This window comes from Equus quagga, chromosome 2, assembly GCF_021613505.1.
Source record: "Equus quagga isolate Etosha38 chromosome 2, UCLA_HA_Equagga_1.0, whole genome shotgun sequence".
Taxonomy (NCBI): Eukaryota; Metazoa; Chordata; class Mammalia; order Perissodactyla; family Equidae; genus Equus; species Equus quagga.
The window spans coordinates 43,452,884-43,460,459 of NC_060268.1; positions in this window are offsets into that span (position 1 = coordinate 43,452,884).

A 7,576-nucleotide genomic window follows, 5' to 3' on the forward strand; every position below is an offset into this window, starting at 1 on the left:
GGAATGAATTACACCCAATAGGTATGTTTAGTCTTTCCAGAAGAGGAAGGAGTCACTTGGGATTCTCTGTCTAGCCCTGTGTCTCCCTATTTATCCAGTATTGTATATAATAGAATTCGAAGTATCCCATATTATGATTCACAAGATTCTATGTGACCAATATCAGTAATAATACAAGTAATAACCAGATCATAAATTTATACAGCCTTTTACAATTTTAACAACAGTGATATATATTATCAGTTTATTTTTATCTTTCTATCATACTGTGTAAAATATTTATGTAGTTTTTTTAACCTTTCAGCATAAAGAATAGAAGGATATTTATGAGAAAATAATTCTGATTGCCTTCAGATAAATTCTGCTATTGCTGAAGGTTACCAGGAAGAGTAATTGCTCAAGAACATTTTATATGGAGAAAATCCTACTATAGTTGTGGTTAGACTAAGGATCTGGTCTTCCCTTTAAGAGAGAATAAGAAAACACTTAGGGATTCCTTGATATCTTGAATATCAGCTAATATCTCCTATAAGAAAGAGAAGAACATAGATTATGAAGCAACTTGGGCAAACAACACTGGACTGGGAATCAAGATATAGTTCAAATCATGACTGTGTCACTAATTTACTATATAGCCTCTAAGGCTCTCGAAAGCTCAATTAATCATATAGCTACTGAGGGATTTGTTTAAACCCAGGCTGCAAACAGGTGACAATGATATTAGATCTATTCTGCTAGGTAATGTTTGTCTTTTGTTGAATCAAATGAATACGTATGCAACAAAATACCGCCAGCCTTTAGAATTTTTTGTGTCCTTGAACAGAGTTTTATCAAAGTGGCTCAATGGCATCAGCTAGGTTATAGAATTCAACACTACTCTTAGGAGTAAGATTGAACTAGAGAAGAGCCTAGCCATATACTATCTAGAATCTTGCTTAGGTTCTCAGTGTGGCCAGACTCTCTTTTGGCTGCCAAAGCTTTCAGTTACTAGGATTTTCATATGTTCTATTCCAAGTCTAAGAACACAGGATAGACATCTTGCTGTCTGGTTTACTTATTGGTCCAACACACAATAGTTATCCCAGGAATATCTGACAAACCTCAGACGAGTTCTAACTCACCAACATTGGAAAACAGACTGTCATGGTAATGTTTCTAATCCTGGCCCTGCTTTCCTTCCTTCAAATTGAACTATGTAGATGACAAGCAGGAAGTTGTGTAAAAAGATTGCTGGACTAGGACAGAAGGTATACGAATGCTAGTTCCAGCTCTGTAATTAGTAATTCTGTGGCCTCAGCTACTTTAATTGCCTCAGTACTTTGGTCCTGCATCTATACAATGGACTAGATCGGTGCCTATCCAAGTGTGATGTGCAGAGCTCAAAGGGCTCAGTGGAGTTGCTTCTGCTGCTCTAGGATGTGAGGATACGTGTGAAGAGGTAGGACTCCATCTCTACCCCCCTTTCAAGCAGAACAGTTCTACTTTTGTCTGTTTTATATCTTTGAGCTTCTGGATATGAAGCTCTTTGAGGGAAGATTCTGAGGGTCTAAAAGTCTGTTTCTGGATGACTGCTCTTATAAATCTCCTTGCCCGATTATTACTGAACTCCATGTTTCTAGTTTCAGTATGACAAAACTGTACAACTTTCAAATTAATAGGAGTTCTACAAGTATCGACCAAAGAACCAGTGAGACCCTTTAAGAAAGGTCAGTGGTTAGAAGGAATTGTGGGATGATGCAGTGTAAGAAGCATGCTTGTCAAGTGTGCATTTATTGATAATGATGATGACACAAGTATTCTGACAGTAGCTAGATATTTTTGGTGTATGCATGTTCTTTTTCGCTGTAGTGCATTTTTATTTTTGTCATATTTTGCCAAACAATAACTAAAGACAGCATTAATATTCTTGAGAGGTTGCAAGAAGAAAATGTTGAGTTTATTTTGCTCTCAGGGACACAAACCACTGAAGAGAAGCTGCTATAAACTCATAGATGGAGAATAAAATAGCAACAACAATAATGATAATCTTCCTAATTCTCCAGGGTACATTAAAAGCACACAGCATTGTCTAAGCTTATTTATGAGAGTAAAGCACATTGTAAGACCCCATATCTCACCTTTATGTGCCTTGATTTGACCCCCAGAGTGTACCTGAACCCGTTCAAATTTTCTCACACATAGCAGAAACTGAACTTAGGTACAGAGCCAAAGGGGCTCCCTAGTACTATCATATGAATTCGACTTAGCTGCCAATATTTATATTTCCCCTACTAGACTGGGCTTTTCTTTTGGACAAGGAATCTGAGTTCCCCAAAGTGCCCACCATAGTATTTCATAGCATTTTGCCCACAGTTGGAACTAATATGTGTTTGTCAAAGTGAAAAGCTAAGGGTAGTATAGATCAAAACTTTATCTCAGGGCATAAAAGCATTCCTGCAGAACCCATGCAGGTTTTCTGACCCTGGTTACTGGCAGCCATGCTTAGGTTGGGGCCAGTGGCAATGGGCTCAGGCCCTGCCTTAATGCCTACCCACAAGTCGACTGATGAATCAGTTGAGAGCTGATGAGAATTTTCATTCCAAGCAAGAGGAAAGGTACTCTTCAACCCTTAAGATTCACTGACACTTAGGAAAAAGTAGGCGATTCAACCGAAAACTCCTTCAGTTTGCACGCATAATGAAATGATCACAGCCCTTCAATGGAAGTCCTTCTCCTCAAATGCTCCCCAAATTGTTTTAATGAGCAGCCAAGGCTGGGAAACATGAAGACTTAGAAAGAATGCTGGCTTTGGAGTCCAAGTCCAAAGTTCAAATCCTTCTACAGCCCTTTGCTTTCTGGATGATATTGAGTATGGAGCAGTGCTTAAGAGCCTGGCTGTTGGAACCAAACTACCTAGGTTTCAGGAAGTTCTTTAACCTCTCTGTATGTCCGTTTCCCATATGGTAAATGGGTATGATGCTAATACTTACCTTGGAGAGTTATTATGAAGATTAGATGTTATTATCTGTAAGATATAAGTAATATGGAAGAAAGGACCTAGTACATTGTAAATTCTATGCAAATATATATATATTTCTTAAAGATTGGCACCTGAACTAACGTCTGTTACCAATCTTCTTTTTTTTATTTCTTCTCCCCAAAGCCCCCCAGTACATAGTTATAGATTGTAGTTGTGGTCGCTCTGGCTGTGCTATGTGGGATGCCACCTCAGCGTGGCCTGATGAGCGGTGCCATGTCTGTGCCCAGGATCCGAACCAGTGAAACCCCTGGCCGCCAAAGCAGAGTGCATGAACTTAACCACTCAGCCAGGAGGCCAGCCCCTACAAATATTTTTTATTAGAATTGTCATTATTATTTGCCTGTCTAAGCTTCAGTTACTTTATCTGTAAAATGAGGTTGTAATATTTACCTTTAAAGGTTACATGAGGCTTTGAAATAACATTTTTGAAGTCCCTGACATGTTATAAATGTTCAGTAAATTGAAGCTGTTATTTTTACGGCATGATTATTATAAGTTCTGATCTCAGTGATATGATGTGTATTTGGAATAAGCCTGATGTTTGTCTACATATAGGGTGATGTGTCTTCCCGAAAGAGGGGCACACAGGTAGTCTTACCACTCCCCAATTGTCTCTATACAAGCTTTCTACCAGGAAGTGGTTCTCCCAGAGGGGAAAATTTGTTGGTCAGCTTGTTAGTATTTGCTACTGAAGTAGAATTAGAGGTTTTGACTCGATCTCTGAACGAAGCCATCTGATGGAGAATCTGAGGTTTGATCATGGCCATAACCACTGAATCTGGGTGAGTTACTTCACCTTCCTGGCCTTCGGATTATTCTGAGGTGAAAACTATGCTGAAGACTGAATGCGCTACTGCAGTGAAGGAATTAGCACCATACCTCTGGTCCTCAGGAAATTTTATTTCCTCCTTTCCTAGTCTATAAAGTTAAGCCTTTTCATTAGTTTTTTCATTGTAAGATCATTGCCAACTTCGGTACTCAGTTTCAATATGATTTTATAGAATTTGTTATACTTCATGCTTTGGCATCCACATGGAATTTTTGCATCTTGATTTCTTGTGTCATCAGGGAAATTTTAGTCCAACAAAGCAGTATTTTAATACTGTTGAATATTAACATTTATCTTCTCACAATTAGTTAAACCAGACTGCCCAGACTGTGGAGAAAAGAGTAGATATTTGAAGCATGTACATAAGGATTGCCATTTGCCAAAAATTCAAATTCCTTGATTAGTCACGGCCAACATTTTAGGGACATCTAAGGACTTAGGGAAATTAATCCAATTATATGGATATATTTCCTTTGTGAATCCTATTGATGACTGTTTGGGGAAAACAGAATATGAAAACACAAATACGGTTCAGAGAGAAATCTTTTAAGCCAAAAAGACTATGAAAGGTTTTGCTATAATCCACTCAGAAATTCTGAAAGGTAGATTAGATGTATCATCCTTGCTTTAACCACTGAGGAAATTAAAACACCAAAAGAATGAGAGATTCATCTATCTCTTAGCACGGCAGGGACAAGCCAGCATTAGAATGCAAATGGCACTGCTATCAGCACATATATAGAACAATGTGCAGCCAAAAGGTATATTTAAAACATCCCTAGTGTTAAATGGTTCAGTTGGAGTATACTTTCCCTCTTACTGTTCAATAATTCATTGCTGTTTAGCTCTAGTAGGCGCTATAACACCCATAGAATGTCAAACATACAAGGGGCCTTGGAAGTCGGAGACCATCCCTTGGATTTCACAAAGGAAATGACTGAAAGCAAGAGAAGGAAAGAGACAGCTGTCCACACAACCACACTATACGTAAGTGGTCACCACCTACAGGGTAAAAAGCATCCATACATTTTTTTGTTTAAATCCTGGAAGCTTTATTTTGATTCCTCAGAACCACAGCAGGGTTCTTGCTCTCTCTCTCTCTCTTAGCAGATTTTAGTGCTTTCTGGTCCAAATATATTCTAAGGCCAGTGACAGGAAGTACTACAGACATGACCCAGAGTTGGGTTGTAGAACCAGCAGGCTGGGGATAGCGGGTAGGAAGGAGGGAGAGAGGGACGGAGGGAAGAAGAAAATGTGGAAAAAAGAACTCTTTAAAATCAGTGTGTGACCCACAGCCCTGTTTGCCAAATGTGTGTCTGGCTCATAAACCAGATCTACTTGATCTGGTTGATCTACTCGATCACACATTTTCCTGTTAGGTTCCTTCATCTAAAAGAATTTGCCTGGGTGGGTATAGGGGCTAGTTGGTGTAGGGGAAAAAGAAGTTTTCCTTGAGCTTCTTAGGGTCCCTGGCTGGGTCTGAAAGTTAAACTGCCAAGCCAGATTAACAGGAGAAAAGCATACAAATTTTATTGAATTTTTACATGTACCTACGAGCCGTCATGAAAGAATGAAGACCTGAAGAAGTGACCAGAACAGGAAGCTTTTATACCTTTTAGAGAAAGAAACAATAAATTTGTGAAGAATTGACAAGACAGAGGGGTTTGGGCTAGAGTTGGTTAGTGGTGAAGAAGTAACTAGGAAGACAAGGGTTAGTTGAACAAGGTTTATCTGTATGGATTTCTCAGCCCCAAATTCCCTGTCTCTGGTGATAAGGATGTCTCCCTTCCCCCTGGCACAGGAGAGTGCCTTTCCCATGGGAGCTTTATCTCCCACTTTTAGGGAAGAAGGGCAAGGTGAGGAGGTCAGAATGACCTTCCTGCTTCTGCCATTTTCTCAAACTTCTTCAGCTTAAGATACTCAATTTGCCAAGATGCCGCATTTTGGGGTAGTGTGTCCTGAGCCCCATCACTGGATAAAAAATTCTACAACACTGATTGGCTTCCTGCCTTGCATTCCTGGCCCTGGTGCTCTGAGTTTCCTGTCAGCGGCAGGATTACCAGGTAGGGACCAGCTGGGGGTAAAGAAGAGAACTGGGATCTGGAGTCAGGGACACAGTGGTGTGAATTCTAGTTTTGGTATGTCCTACCTGTGTGACCTTAGGCAAGTCTGTTAATCACTGTGGAATTCTAAACCCACCTTTATGATGGGCGTAACAATAGTACATTCCTCACAATGCTATTGTCACAATATTGTGACCATGACTTGACTTGGAGGCTAGCACAGATTCAGTACTTAATTTTGAGGTGGCGTTATTATTATAAAGAACATGGATTTAGATATGTTGAGGTATTAACCCATTCTTGCTTGCTTACCTGGGTTTACTTTCCTTAGTTGTCTTATGAAGTTTCTAAGGTTCTCAAAGCCGAGCTGCTTAATCAGAATTTTCCTCCCAGTAGTTCCTTCCTGTTCTGCATAATGCCTTATAGACTTTGGTCTGTAAGGCTCAATCAAGTAATGCTTCATGCTCATGACTTATGGTTGGTATGTGATAAAGATGGAGCCACAGGGCATGTGCATATATATGCAAACTTTGGAGGTCAGGATTGAAGTTTTGTTAAATCTGCAAAAAACAGATATTGAGTTAAATTACAAACTAATGGTAATTTGCTCAGGGATCTGAAGAGGAAAAAAAAATCCTCAGAGAAAAGCTTATTAGTATCCTTACAGTCAACTATGTGCTGGATTGGAAATACGTTTCTTTTTAAATAATATTATTTCCAATTACAAAAGCGATCCCTGATCATTATAGAAAATTTGGAAAATTTAGACAAGTTGAGGTAACTATTGTTAACAAGAGGTTCTATTACTTTTTAGTGTATTATCTATGCAAATATATTATGCATAGTGTAAGTATATACCTACCACATAAACATTTTTAGAAAACTAAAGTTAAACTATCATCTAATAGCTATGGCCTGTAACAACTTCTTGATCATAGGTTGTTTGAGGATGTAGTAGGTATATATTACCTGCTTGAAACTTTCCAGTGTAAATTTCCAACACCCTGGCAACACACACACAAATAAGCACTTACACACACTCACAAAGCTATACTGAGTACCTTTGTTTTGTGAGCTACCTGAGAAATGGAAATCTCCAAGCCTGAGTGGAGTTGGAATTTGGGAAGCCGTTTAGGGAGAAATGCAATTTTAATACAAAAAGTAGAAGAGGATTCAAAGTAAAAAGAAACAGCAAACAGTAAAACCCCAACTAGGACACTCACTGTTGCACACCTAGGTGGTAAAAAGATGGGTTTGACTCCACTCTCAAAATCTCCTCACTTCTCATGGCATCAACTCATGAATTGGTTACTTATGTATGTTTGGTGTCCCAATGTAACTAACTTCTTACACCATCATTATTTGTATTAAATTTTTAAGAACCTGGAAGGTAAGTACTGGGACAATTAATTTTATTTTTCAGAGTACTATGCAGAAATAAAAACCAAATGATTTGTAATGATCTTATGGGGACCCAGCTCTTTAGAGAATTGGTTTGAACTTAAATGGCTACGTGATAGGAAGAAGTGGAAGCTTTCTTTAGGCAAATTCAAATCTGTATAGTTATGTTCAGTATGAAACAGGCAATAATTATGAATAATTAGAATTTGAAACATACCAGGAAATGAGAAGAGCTAGTTCTAAAACAAAATAGGTAAGGTAGTA